The sequence below is a fragment of the Varroa jacobsoni genome, unplaced genomic scaffold (assembly GCF_002532875.2).
Source record: "Varroa jacobsoni isolate VJ856 unplaced genomic scaffold, vjacob_1.0 scaffold_173, whole genome shotgun sequence".
Classification (NCBI taxonomy): domain Eukaryota; kingdom Metazoa; phylum Arthropoda; class Arachnida; order Mesostigmata; family Varroidae; genus Varroa; species Varroa jacobsoni.
In genome coordinates this window covers 11,789-25,478 of record NW_019213075.1, presented here as the reverse complement: position 1 = coordinate 25,478, position 13,690 = coordinate 11,789, and the positions used below count along the sequence as shown (strand labels likewise).

Sequence of the window (13,690 nt, the reverse complement as noted above, 5' to 3'; positions counted from 1 at the left end):
GGTCTGCGGCCGAACCGGTATAACGCTCATCGCACTGGTAACGAATTACACAGACAGAAAGCTGCAGACGCCACATCAAGTACACACCGAGATTTCCATTGTAAGCTGGCTGCCTGGCAAGTAAGCTAATCGTGGCCGATTCCACACGATCGAAGTTCTGCGCCCAGACGGCCAAGTGAGACTACAAGTGTCTGACAGAGTGAGGGAGCAAGCAAATAGCACTAGTCGAAATTGTGTATTGAACTGTCCGACTGCCTGAGAGCTTGCGGTTACAGTAGCAGCTTCCCCCCACCAAACTCAAAATGGAGTACGTTGTTCAATATCCTTGTCGCACCATCGAACTATAAATGAAAAAGCAAAGGCAAAGATAGGAGCTCAAAAAACTGCCATGCTGGCGTATATCACCAGCAGACGACTGCAAGATGTCTATGGCATATATAATAGCGTTTGCCAGCTTTATTTGGCGAATAATGAAAAAGCGCTAGTAAAAAAAAAGATATACCATACATGAACCCTATTATATCCACTATAAGAGGTTGGAGAGAGTGCTACTGTTTTCCCCAGCAGCAGCGCAGTTCAACGACGACGGCGGCTCAAGCTGCAGTAAGTGCGCAGGAAGAATCAACCAAAGCAGGGTCGCCGTTTGCAATAACAGCTGCAGCAGCAACGCCAAGAGCCGTTGTCATTCCAGCTAGTGGAAACGATAACTGTCCGATCGAGGATTCCCCAGTCCTATTTCCCGCGCTGCCGCAAGCCGCTTGTCGCCTGGCATCCTTTAACAGCAGCAGCTGCAGCCCAGCGCAACATCTCTTCGGCACTGGTGGTGAGGCCGACAGGGCAACAGCGGCAACATCATGTCTTTTTTTGATTTAGCTGGCGTCGGCGTCTTTGGCGCGACCTACCACACACGCCGTGGTCGAGTCGCGGGCAAACAGTGATACCGCCCGCCGGTGGACTCACCTAGAACGCGACAGGCCAACTGTCCAAGATGTCCAAGTAGAACTACAAAGTTGTACCTGTACCACACCTACCTAGTTGTAATAACTACTAGTATTAACTCATTCTAGTCTTGTCTGCCAATGCTGCTGCTGCTGCTGTTTCTCGTTAATAAAGGCGAGGTAAGAACCGAGTACACTTGTCGAATGGTGACCGTAACAACTACAAGCACATTGCCACCTAGCAGCAACCACAACGGTGGCTGGCGAACTCCATTTTCGCTCTTCCTTTTGGCGCTACCAAGGCAGTGCCTATACCACCATCATCAGCATCACTAGCAGCAGTACTATACAAATGCCTGCTGTAGCAGAGATGGCCAACGCGGCGAGAGTCGTCGTCGGCCACTGAGCTAATGCTACTGCCCCCCGTGGACTGATTGGTTGGTTTACACACACAAAAATACGTTCGACGGTGGCGGCGGCGTCGGCGGCGGCGGCGGCGACGACGACGACGACGACGACGACGATAACAACAGCAATAGCAACGGGTTGTGATTATTTATAAGCTCGATCATGCCATCAGCGTTGGTCTATTATTCCGCATTACGTAACAGCAAAAGCACTTATGTGTAAGCGTGTTTTTACAAGTTCCTTTTTTGGCTCTAATATTGGTTTTTATAGGTTGCTGAGATTTTTGTCTTATTAAAATGTTTAAGCTAGTACTTATTGCAATCATATCACGATTAGGGACACACGTCACACGTTTGCGGGATATAATAGTCAGCTGAGCAGCACGTACTACTTGTCAACATACGATACGGAAATGAGATAACGTCATGAAATGATGATACATTTTATTGTTTGGGTACGTGAGTACCGGCGAATTTGTATATTTTGTCAGAACGCATGAAGATAGACGGAGTGTGTATACTGACGGGTCTGGACAGTCTTTGTTAATATATGATAATGTTTAGCAAGTACGCACTGTACCTACATATAGCAATGACTTTACCGTTTATATAGAGCGGTAGAGTGTAAGGGGAAACTGATCGCTTACGGAACTCAAATCAGCGCGTCCTAAAAGAAATTGAAGCGTGACTCGATGTTTTTTTTACTACGTTCGTATACTGTTACGCTTTTGACGTCTGAAACGATGACCCCGCTGTCACGTCTTCGCCACTCGTCATATTATCCCAAGTGGCGGTTTTTCCTATACTATTTGTCTCTTGTAGGTTACCTTCAATGAAGCATTAATCATTGCTGATGCATAGTTCCAACCCACAAATGCAGGCCATCATTTCCTATATGCCATAACATGATTCGTATCACATGACGTGGCTGGCCAAATGCCGTACGCACAACCCCGGCAACGATTTTTGTACATTAAAAAATCTAGATCCCCTTATGCGTTCTGGAGAAATGGCTGTCCAGTGAGCAGCATTTCAGGGCCCCACTCAGACCCCTCGGTTTACATCGCAGCAGAAGCAGACGGCCACCACCATCATCAGCATCACCCTCAGCGCCATCATCACGCCGCTGCTGCGGTCGCTACAGGGTTGTGCTTCCTTGCTCTATAAAGCTATACAGAACTCGCTGCTCGTATCTGCACACATAAACGCAACCTAATAACGAAATACATACACACACAGAGCGACCCCGACAAACGCGCACGCGGCCATAGATTCAAGACCAAGACCGTAGCCTTCGCCGCCAGCGGCGGCACCATTTCTCTTTCTCCTTTTCTCGCCCATTCGGTGACGTCTTCGTGCCAGGCTGCCGCTGTTCGGCTATGGCACCAACAGCAGCGGCAGCAGCAGCAGCGGCGGCGTCGTCGTCATCGTCATCGTCGTCGTCTCGACTCAGCAACTCAAGCAAACGACGAACGAAACCAACTGCTCTTACGATGACGACGACAACGACCAAACGCCATATAGCCAGCCGGCCAGCCATCTATGCTTACTGGAGATCGTGGCGCCCCCCACCAGCCATCGTCACGCTAGCAGACGACATACGCTTGCCCTGGCTTGGTCTGTTGTATTGGCGGCGGCGGCGGCGGCCCGCTGCTCTGTTGTTGTTCGCTCCAGTTGTTCTACTCGCGCTCGTCGTCGTAACGTTCGTTGCTACTGCTAATGCCAAGTGCCGGCTGCGGCTTGGTGGGTGTTTCCCCTCGCTTGCATTTTCTTTCTCCCGTGCTCTCCCTTCGTTTGTCGCGCTTTCTCACCCGCCGCAGGCCGCTGTGTTCGGCCGGAATGGCGGCAGCGGTTCTGGCAACGGCGGAGTCTTTGGCGGCTGCAGAAACAGCATCACAACTATCTCGCGGCTATAGCCGCTGCTGTAGCGGCTGCTATTTGCTCGTTGTTGGCTGGTTCAGCTGCGCCGCCGGCGACGGTGGCGGCGGCGGCAGCAACGGCTGTTGATGCTGCTGCTGATTCGTGGTGCTGCTCTTACCGCTGTTGTATGTAGGCAGCCGCGCTGCCGATACCAGCAGCCAGAGTTCGTCGTTCCGTCGTTGTCCTCCTCCTCGTCGTCGCTGTGGCAGTAGTCGTAGTGGTAGTCGTAGTGGTAGTGGTGATGCCAGTGTGGTGGTGGTGGTGGTGGTCGTTGTCGTCGTCGTCGTCGTCGTCCAGAAGCAGCAGGAGCAGGAGCAGTCGCCGAGTGTTAGCAGGTACAGCCGCAGCAGAGTTCAGTGTTGTCGTCTATCGCAGGCGGCGGCAGTGGCAGCCGCGGCAGGACAGCGAAGAGAGACGAGTGGTAGTCAGTCGATCGTCAGTCGTTCGGGTCCGTTCGTGCTAATATTCTTCTTTCTGTATCTTACTACTGTACATTCGCGTGTACAGATCGACTGAGTATAGTCGATCTTGTGCGTGTGCCCCTCTGCCCGTTTGTCTTTGTTTGCATGTGTATGTGCGTGCGAGCGTGCGTGCGTGCGTGCGTGTGTGTGTGTGACAATAAAGTAGGAAGCCTGTCCGGTTCAATCTCGTCGCTCGGTCGCCTGCCTGAGTGCCGCCCGCTCGTTCGTCCCTTCGTTGGATCGTTGTGTCTCTGTGCGTATTCGTGGTTGTGTGACGTGTGAGAGCGCCTCGTCAATTCGGCGGTGCTGCTTCTGCTGCTGCTGCTGCTGCTGCTGCAGCAGGTCGACTAGTTTTTCCTACTATTACTGCTGCTGCTGTTATAACTACCAACCATTATAAACCATTACTAATACTGGTGCAACTGTAACTACCTCGGCTGCTAAGGCAGCCTCCGCCGCTGCCGTTGCCGCTACGGAGTCAATAGCCGTATCGGTAAAAAGTGCTCTTGCTAGCCGTGTACAGCGAGCTGGTGGTACGTTCAAATTGTCATAGGGCTCAGCACATATAACGACACACTATTCACCACTATATATATATACACATATATATAGATATAAACATATACTGTAATACAAGAACAGTTGTATTCGCCGTGTTCGGTACCTTCGGTGGTGTCAGCGATTGTGTTCGTGCACATCAAGCAACAAAGACTCGAAGAAGAGAGTGTGAGTTTAAAAAGTGCTACGTCCAGGAGTGTGTTTGGTGTGGGACAGCGTTCGGTTAGGTTCGTTTCGGTTACGCTGCTGCCGCCGCCGCTGCTGCTGCTGCTGCTGCAGTAGTCACCGTCGCCGCTGTTGTGGCAAAGCCTCAATGAATGTTGTTTGTTAGGCAGTCCCCTGTGTTTCTTTCGACTGCTTGGCCCATCACCGCCGCCGTTGTCGTCGTCGTCGTCGTCGTCGTCGTCGTCGTCGCCGCTGGCAGTAGTGAGCGCTGCTATTGCTGCTGGTGAGTCTCGATTATGTACACAGCACCTCCCCTCGACCGCTGGCGTTCGAGAGGTGAGGAGCTTTTGTGTCACTTGTTTTACTGATCTTAGTTGAAGTACTCTGTGTGTGTGGATGTGGTTAGCTGTGTGGACGTATGTGAGCGCCTGGGGGCGGTTTGCGGGGTCCGGCAAAGAGAGGGTGCTCCATGGTGCAGATGTTAACACGAACCCCCGACGTGGGGACCCGAACTGAATTGACTCTGCTGAGAATACGGAACACGTCCGCCGGCAAAAAAAAGCACAATATTTGTGGCGATGGTAAGCGAGGATTTCGATGCTGATCGATGAAACCGATTCTGCAGTAGTGCGTGTATAGTTCCAGCCGAAATTCACTAAGAACAACACGGCGTACTCATGATCCTCATGGATTTCTACGAGGATTTTTCGTTGGCTGTGAAATGGGGTAGAGTTGTAAGTTGTAGGCAATGACGTGGTCGTTGCGAGTGATACTATTGCTGCTGGAAGAAATAAGTGTGCCAAAGTTGGTGACCGATTTGCTGTGTGCTGGTCAACAACCCACCGAGACGACACAGCAACAAAGCATTCTACATGACACATTATAGACTTGGGACGATTGAGAATTGACACTGGTTTTTCAGAAAAAACGTTCTGTATGTTGTGTATCTGGAGTTCTATTGAGAGACTCGAGCTAGAACATCGTTTGCTAGTGTTTTCAGTTTCCCTGGACACTGTAAATTGTTGTGGACAGTGGTGTTCGGTTCTTGGTCTTTATATGTTTGAATTGAATTTCCAATAAGCGGTTGTTTTTATTCAGTGTATATCGTGGTTCTACGGGAGTTGTTAGAGCAATGCTGGCTCAGCTGAGTAATCGACAATAATAATAGTTCTATGTCATTGCACGCATGAGACGAAGGACCGTGCCGGTGGCAGTGCTGATAGTTGCTTTGACTTTTATTCCAGCTGACGTCAAGCGAATTTTTGGGTATTAATCTGGATTGTGTCGCTTGCAGAAAACGCAGCGGCTGTTTGCCTTCAAGCAAAGCAGACAAGTACGACGAATCACAATTACAATGCAAATGTCACGTACAAATTGCATTCTACCCAGCTGACAAACTCCCACTCTAAGTGCTCAATACCTGTTTCAAATTTTTGCCGAGCACGGTAAATTAGTACATCTTGATTCATTTATTTAGGCTTTGCTGAAACCTCCAGAATCCTGAGAGCATGACACTGCGTCGGGCAATGGTAACGCATCCAAGACCCAGAATTTCCTTAGCCTGTGGTATTTACCTAAGTTAGATCGTGAGCTATAAGATTAAGATTCGAATCAGCAGGTAACGCTGGGAAGCCTGCTGAATAATAGGGAAACTTCATCTTGTTTCAGTGTAGCATTGGGCAGCTGGCGGGCGACGGCGTCGGTCAATCCGATACCACCACAGCCACCAGCAACAAACCGCCCCGGGGGCCCTTCAGCAAGAAGTCACAGTAACAGTGAATGCAGTTACAACAGCACACAATCGTTTGTGTGAGTGGTGAGTTTGCTGTAAATATGGCCGTGTCTATGGATTAGGGTATAAGTGTCTGTGTCGATTTGTGTGCTGTGCTGTGCGGTGCGGTGCGCTGTGCCGCGTCGGACACAATTTCTCTGTCGCCGCCGGCCTGCCTGCCTGCTTAGCCAGCCAAGCAGCCTACAGCATCAGCAGCATCAGCGGCCTGCAGCAGCAGCATCAGCGGCCTGCAGCAGCAGCACCAGCGGCCTGCAGCAGCAGCAGCAGCGAGCGGCAGTCAGTGCGGATAGCAATCGAGCTCTGGTTGGTTGGTATCCGCAACATGGCGGCGGATCTATCCGCAAAACGCTATAGCATCCGCGGATAGTCACCCCTAGCGAGCCGGGCTCCTAGCGAGGGAAGACCGCCGAACAGCCCAACAAACAGTGAGCCGCACACCCGAGACACAGACGAAACGTACAGGCACAGCCCGATAGACAGACAGCAAATAGCCAGACAAGCAGCAGGCGCTCGGTTGCTCACTCGGGTCTTTCGTTCGTTGGTTCGCTCGTCGATAGTCACTCACTCACTCACTCACTCGCTGGTTGCTGCGACAGCGCACAGGGCAGCGGCGGCGGCGGCGGCGGCAGCGGCGGCGGCGACGACAACGACGACGACGGCAGCAGCATCATCAGCAACAGCTATAATAACAACTACGATTACAATTGCTAATAGTAGTCGTAGTAGGGGTGGCAGTGAGTCGTGCGTAGTCTCCACACAAACAGAAGGCCGCCCACTGTTTGCCACTAGCACAGTTGCTGCTGCTGTTGGTGTTCGTTTATCGAATTGGCCGGCGACAGGCGGTCATCGGTGATCGCTAGCAGTCAGGAAAAATCGCAACAGTTTTCCCTGAAAACGTTGCCGCAGCGGCGGCGGCGGCGGCAGCTGCAGTAGCGGTGACTGCTTCAGGCGAAAAACGTGTCAGGAGAGTTTGTGCTGCTGCTGCCAGTAGTGTTTAAGCTGCGTTTCTTCTGCTACTGCTGCTGCTACTGTTGTTGTTGTTGTTGCCGCTGTTATGGTGCTGTGTATAAGTGTGCGTGACCCCTTGCCCCTGTGTGCTATCGAAAAGAGTAGCGAAACGAGTGTAGCAGTCAGAAGCTTGGAAAAGAGTGTTGTTGTTTCTTCTCATGATTTCCCCCCTTCATTCTTCAGTCTGATCATTGTGGAGTTGGCTGGAGTGAGTGAGTGCCGTTGCTGCGTTTGATAAGTTGCCGTGCCAAACCCCACCCGGGGAGTACGGCAGGAAGTTTCGAGTGTGACTCGTGGATACATAGATGGTCGTGCCGTGCTTTGTCGTCGTGCCTTCCGCTGATTTCATGCTGCGTGCCGGCGTGCTGCCATACTGGCACTCTGTTCTAGCCCGGCGGCGGTTGCTTCAGCCAATCCTCAAACCGAATCTCGAATGTCGTCGGTATCCTGTGTGAGTGTTCAAGCAGGAACAAGGGGTAGGGTAACCGAAATCTACGCAGTATTTGTGGGTAAGCTAAAGGGGGTTCGAGCTTGTTGGAAGTGTGGGCAGCAATAGGGCCGCCAGCCTGTCTTGCCCCACGAAGCAATCGAGAACGCTACTGTACTACATACTGTGCTGTGCTGTGGTGTTGCTTGGTCGCCGGCGGGTTGTGTGATCCGGTGCTGTTGAGGAGGCTATTGCCGCTGCTGCTGTCGTTGTCGTCGCCGTCGCCATCGTCGTGGTCGTACGAAGTGGTCAATCGCTTGTACCTGGCGATAGCTGTGATCGTTACCCTAGTGGTCCTGATGATATTGGTGGCGTCTGGCCACTACCATCGTTATCACGTTCCGCTGCCGCTGCTGTTAGGTTTAGGACTCGGCGTTGGAGACCCCGCTGCTGCCGCTGCCGGTGGCCAGCGTAGCAGCAGCAACAGCAACTACTAGTGGTGATCAGTGAAGCCGAGCGTCTGTGATTGTCCTGATTCCTCGTCAACGAACTCTAGTTAACGTATTGCTAGTGGGAATAGAGGTAGCAGTTAAAGTACTAAAGGCAGTTAATGTGTATCTATTTGACAGGTGCTTCGTGCGTACAGTGGCGGGAGGTAAAACATGTGAATTTGTGAATCTGTGATTGTCGACTGTTACTACGACGATAGATGGAACAATGAGAAGTGTCACGCTGGGATTGATGTTCGCTGTTCGTCGCCGTGTTCGGTTTGTGTTATTTTGAAGGGATCTTCGACCGTTCCGTGTTGTTGCTACTGCCTCAATTATTGTGAGTGCGTTTGCGGTGTGTTGTTATTGCCTTGGAATACTGTACTTTTTCCATAGTAATATGTGGATTTCGCGAGTAACATTTTGTGGACAGCTTTTTTAAAAATTCACCGTGATTCCTGCTGTTGATATATTATTCGTGTCCGATGATAGTATGCCACCACTGAGGTTGGGAATGCTGCCCAGTTAGTTTGTCGATTGTCTATACTGATATGTGGAAGTGTTGGTGGGGCAGATTTGTTTTAACGCTGTTGTCCTTCTAGGGGCCCAAACCCCAACAACCAACAATAAACAGTCCGTCAGTCATTGGCGTTATGGTAAATATGAAGTGCTTGCTGTAAGCAGAACAAGTAACACATGAGAAGAATTGTGCAACAGTTAGGTGATATGGTGTTGCGTTTAAAAAAATAAAGTTGAATTCTGAAACCTGAACTGATTGAAAGGATCGTAAGTTTCAACGGCGTGCTTCCGAGACCTCGCGGGTTGAAACGTATCGAATCCAATGTTGTGGTCGAAGCCAATATACGCGTGCTGCCCGATGGTCTGTAAGTTTGCGTGTAAGCTGAGCAGATTGGTGTCTGACGCAGTGTCTCCTGGGGGCCAATGTCTTTAATAGAAAAACTTGCTTGCCTACGTCAGACGGGTTGCGTATAGTATATTGGAGCAGCCTTCGGAGTCGGTCCTGCTCAACGCGTCTGGTGGCACTGAATCGATACCACGTACATAGACGCTACCGTCACTAGTTACATAGCATTCACCTATGAGTACTAGTGACGTGTGGGCTCCGCGAGAAAGCCTTCTTTGAATTAAGAGTGCGAGTATAGCTCATTGTCATGAATCTTTGTGGCATTCTTTAGAGAGAGGAGTAGCCGGAGATATTGGAGGCTACCAGGTGTTTCAACGAGACAATGTGGCGTGTCGCATGCTAGTCGCTGCGGTATACAATGCAAATGAAACATTTGTAAAATGAATCATAGCCTTCATTTACGCTATTTTTGGAGCGTAGGTTCTTTTCAGTCGGTAGCCAGGACCGTAAAAAGACTGACCAAACAGTGAGCGTGAGCGTGTCAAAGAACCCTGGTCGGCCTAAATACCCATCCAGTTTGCAGTGCTTCGGAAATTGTCGTCGAGTGGAATCTTCTAGCATGCTAGCGATTCGCTATTCCAATTTTCGACACGTTGTTTTCTACGATCTCTTGTGATCTGTTGTCAGCAATACTTTGTCAATGATTCCCATTAGCGCATCACTTCTATTTTCATGCCCTTCTACTGTGTCAGTATAGTGCTATAAGTGTAATATCGTTATTAGCCATTCACTAGTGAACCCTTTTCTGTTTCTGCTATCGGCGGTGTTGCCGTTATTTCGCTGCCGATCCTTTTAGATAGTATTGGTTAAATAATGTTGGGTAAAGTAACCGTACCAAGCCGTGTCCCCATCAACCAGTCAGTGCCATAACAGACCAGCCAGATCTGACCAATAACGACCAGAGTACCACTCACTCTGCACAATTCTTCCTGATCCCTAGGCGAAAACTGCAGTTGCCATTGCTGCACCGCCTGTAACGTCAGATTATTAGCATTGTAATACGTGTTAGTTCATCGTTATGCTAGAGGTTGTTGTTTACCTATTATATTGCGTGTGCTGCTATCTATAATGATGATGCAGATGACAACAATGACGCTGGTGATGATTTAAAAAATCAGAATACGTTGTTGCTGCAACGTCAGAAACAACAGTATGAGGGTAGGACAAGTCGTCATTATTTCTTAGCGGTAGCTGTTGCTGCGGTGGTAATCAATGGGTGGTTTTCATTTCGTACTCTTCATCGTTGTGTCTTCTCGTTGGCGATGCTGTTGTCGTTATCAGATGAACACCTTATGTTGTTGTTTTTAGTTTCTGCTAGTCGTCCTGCGCTGAGCAGACCGGCTCCCCACTGCCTGCTGCCTGTTCTGCGAGATTTGCGACTGCGAGGCGCTGCAGGCTTTGTCCTTCATTGGTGTTGTTTTTGTCGCGACGTTGTTGGCAATGTGCAACTCCCCGGGAAACAACAACAACAACAGCAACCAGTCACCAACAACAACAACAAAAACAACAAGAAAAGGATTCAGGTCTACTTTGAGTTATGTCGGCCGTGGCAGTGGTAATAACGATATTTAGGTAGATGGCTGGTATTGTGAATGTTGTTGGTTCAGAGATCGCTGAGGAGCGGATTTGCCAGATTCGATCGGAGCGAGTCCGTGGCTCTTCTGCTGTCGGGACTTGAGACGCTTGCTGCACAGAACGCCCACAGCAGCGCCGCCACAGTCGGCAGTGGAAGAAGCATGAGCCTTCGATGCGTGTGCTTTTCGTGCCACGACTGCTGTTGCTTCTGGTCGGAGGATTGGGCCTGGCCTGGCCTGGCCTGGCCTGGCCGGGCTACGGCGCTGTGGCAATACTACTGTGATTACTACTAACGTAGGTTACCCTGGACTGCTGTTGTGAACATGGAACTGTTTCTCCCAAGAGCACTAAGAGAATGATAGCGGCGAGAGCGGCAGCAGCAACGGCGTTGAACGAACCAGGCACCGCACAACAACAACAACAGCAGTACCGAAAACGTCAATTCCTTCTTCGCCATCGACGTTCGAGTAAACACACATGAAGTGACGGCGGCGCCGGCGGGTGTAACAGCCAGCGAACGACGCCGATGTTGTTATCGTCACCGTTGTAGAAGAGCCCCGCGCCACCTCATTATTACGACTATATTACAAACTATATAATATTATACAGTACCATTTGACGTAGTGGTAGTAGACTATCAGCATTAGTACTTTTGGTGGTGGCGATTATAGCTGCCGTCAACGGCTACCACGTAAGTTGATGGGGGACCAACAGCACGACGGCAACGACGGCCATCGCCGTTGCCATGACCGGCTCCATCGCCACTATGTTATTGCCGGTAATAGCGGACGCAGCAGCGGGGTAGTGGAAGGATGGATGAGCCAAATTGTGCGGTGATTCGCAGCGGTCCCGGTCGCTCGGTTAGTTGTCGTCAGCAGCAGTCACTTCATGAAGTCGCCGTCGCCGTCAACAAGAACGCAGATGGCGCCGACAACGTCAGGCAGCGCCGGCGGAAGTGACAGCACAACCAGCGTGGACCAATGGGGGGACGTAGGATGGTGGCAGCGACGTACAGAAACGATGAACTCCGCAGTTGAATCGTTATTGCTGTCTGTTGTCGTTGTTGATGCAGCTGCTGTTGTTGAAGCGCCCGCGCTCATTCACTGCCCCAGCTGAAGCTGTCGGAGCCGAATCGGCTCTTTAACATTTATGCAACAGTGGCAGCATTCTTTGCGCCTAACAGTCTGACGCCGTGTCTTCTACCTACAACTTCTAGTTACTTCTAATTCCTACCTTGGCTTTAGTGCAGCGGGTTCGATTCGGCAAGTCGACTGATTCTATGCTCGTTGACGGAAAGACAGGGAAAAAGTAGTTGCAGCTATGGTGGTTATTGTTATCTAGCAGGCTACCTATGATATCGTGAGTATTTCTTCAGTGATTATCGCACGATTATAAGTGGGACGGGTTGCGTGGTGTACTTGATCATCGGGAACATTCGGAAAATCCTCAAGTAATAACCATGGACTGGTTGCGGAACTAAAATACGAGGGGAAGGGGGGCCAAATTTTTGATGATTATTGAAATAGTGTGACAACAAACCGGAAACAAAGAACTTACGATTCGTTAGAATACAGATTATTTTTCAAATATCGAATGAAAGTTTAGCTATTCTGCATAGAAAAAGAGCTAAAAAGAAACTACTTTTTATTGGACAGTACTTCTGTTTTGTCTGAGCCTCTCTTTACTCTACGTCTCTCCTCCAAGCTCCAATTACTGCTGTAACAATTAGTATTATCAGATGCGGATAGACCATCACTTCATCATCAATATAAACCGTTTTTTTACAGTAAGCCCCTTTCAACTCAAAACCTCTCCTAGTTCTGCATCTGCTTGATTCTTAAATCGGCCGACAAAAAACCTGACCGCAACTTATTGCCGCAATTACAGATGTCCGCTTCGATATGTTTGTGATCCTCTTAGCGACTAATTTGCTAATATCGGACTAGATCTGCTGTGATTACGGCGAGCTTGGAGGTCAAGAATGGCTAGAACTAAATCTGAACCAGCCAACGACAACAACAACAACAACAGCAGCAGCAGCAGTAACCCCTCTGCTGCACTATACCGCAATGAAACGACGGATGTGCAGATGACTGCGTCGCCGCCATGTTGGCCGTTGCTCGGGTCACTCATCACGGCTCGTTCTGCCTCCACTGCTGTGGTTGGTACTCGGAGACGGAGTGTCCCGTCCCGTTTCATATCCCCTTTTGCTGCTGCTGCTGCAACAGCAGTCAAGGCTCTAACTGGCTGTGCTGTGAGAAAGCGGTGCTGCGGCCGTGCTTTTCGATGGCATCGTTGTTGGTTCTGTTGTTGTCGTGGTCTATGTTGCCGCTGGGTTGCTTGTCTCTGCTGTGTCCGCTACAATAGCACTAGCAGCAACAAGGCTGCGTCTGCCTGCCTGCTTGCGTTTTTGTTGTTATTGCTGCTGCTACTGCTACCGCTCAGCGGTTCGTCTTTCAGTCCGCCGCGGTCGACAACAGCCATCATGTCGGTGCTGTTGCTGTTATTGTTGCCCGTTGCTTGTGCTTGCTTCGTCGGTCGCACACTCGCCTGCAGCGACGGCGGCGGCGGCGGCGGCGGCGGCAATGGCGGTGGTTGCTTGGTTGCGTTTGGGTCGGCGTCGGTGGGCTCTGGCGATCGCTCGCTCGCTTAGAAGGAGTGGGAAAGGGGGTTCTCTAGGAGTAGTCGTAGTAGTGTGTGTCGTAGTTGTGATGAATAGATATAGTAGCTCTATTCTTCCCTTTCTCTTTGTTGCGATATAGAATAAAATAGGATTGCCGCTACCTCCGTCGTTGCCTCTGTACTCAGTGTACATATCTCTCTATCTCTTTAACCTGTATGTCGACATTCATATATATGTATATATATTCATCATATATATATATATATATATATATATAACATATATGACCTAGGTGGTATTGACAGTAAATGTCTGGCCACGTGTGGGCTGTCTGTTTGCTAGCGTCGATATCTTGTTGTCCCTGAATGCGAATCTTTGTGACTGCGAAATAGTTCAGGCTCAT

The 13,690-nt window shown here is 50.1% G+C and overlaps 1 protein-coding gene across 8 annotated transcripts in view; it reads left to right on the top strand.

Annotated features, from left to right (window-relative positions):
- Positions 1–2,905: 2,905 nt before the first annotated feature.
- MEP-1 (zinc finger protein MEP-1) overlaps positions 2,906–13,690 on the top strand; it is a 22,422-nt gene continuing 11,637 nt past the window's right edge. The window contains exons 1-2 of one of the 8 annotated variants that reach the window (XM_022852195.2): positions 2,906–4,732; positions 8,306–8,504. The gene's annotated coding sequence lies outside the window, so the exon portion shown is untranslated. The other 7 variants (XM_086972908.1, XM_022852186.2, XM_022852214.2 and 4 more) reach the window with 7 other exon arrangements.